Here is a 1,125-nt window from a genome sequence, read left to right as displayed (position 1 = left end):
TGGTCTTCATGTAAAACAAGCACTGATTTCAATTTTCTCAAATATTTTACGATTAGGAGCTAGAGAGATACTTTCTCATATGTTAAATACATATACATACATATATATATATATATATATATATATATACATACATACATATATATATATATTTAAATATAAATTTTGCATGTGAGAGAAGACATAAAACACTTAAATCAGATTTATAATCAACAACAGAAAAGAAACGAGAGTAAACTCATTTCTGTGGTGAAATCCTGGTCCTGCCTTTTCCTACCATCTGGCTTTGGGAACTCCCCAGTGCACTTGGAACAGTTCATGTGCCCCGTGACTCGATGCAACAGGCTTTCCAGTGTGACTCTCTGCAGCTGGAGCCAAAGGAGCCTCCAAATTTGCCTGCTCGTGGGAATGCCAGAAAAGGAAACTCCTTCTGTGCTCTGGTCCCTTCACTTTTTATGTGATCACAAGAAGAAAGAAAAAAAACTTAGTAGCTAATTTTAAAATAGCTAAAGCCATATTGATAAGTGATTCAAAGATGCAGCATTTAAGAAGGATTCAAACAACTCAGCAGGATTGTTTGCTGTTAAGCTTCATGATTTGTTTCAACTCTATAGAAAGAATGAAACTTTTCATTAACTGCCTTAAATGAAAACACTTCAGAAAGGTCAAGTACAGTTGTAAAACACCCTCTTACATAAAGTTACAGTAGGATCTCAAGTTATGCTGGGCAGCAATAAAGAAGAAATTAAAATCAAACAATGAAATCTCTTTAGCACCTCTACAAGCTGTAGATATGAGTGCCTACATAGTTCATTAACCAACTCTGAGTTGACTCAATGGACTATGAATTAATACTATCTAAAGACAGCAGTACAGGAGCTAATGATATATAGTCCCTCTGGCAACTACCTTTGTTAGATTCGGAATATTAAACTCGGGTTTGTTAGCACAGCCTCTGCTAAGTTCTGCCCACATATAAATTGGGGTGATTTCTTCCCTTTACATGAAAGAGGAAAATCGATACCACTGTGCCCCAAATGTGTCTAGAAGTTTGTGTGGAAGGAGTCTCATTGTTTCAGCTTCATGGAGCAGATTTATCAGCTGTAATATGCGATGAGTTCCAGG

The sequence above is a fragment of the Onychomys torridus genome, chromosome 12, assembly GCF_903995425.1.
Source record: "Onychomys torridus chromosome 12, mOncTor1.1, whole genome shotgun sequence".
Classification (NCBI taxonomy): Eukaryota; Metazoa; Chordata; class Mammalia; order Rodentia; family Cricetidae; genus Onychomys; species Onychomys torridus.
The sequence above is the reverse complement of the archived record's forward strand: the minus strand, read 5'-3'. Positions refer to the sequence as shown.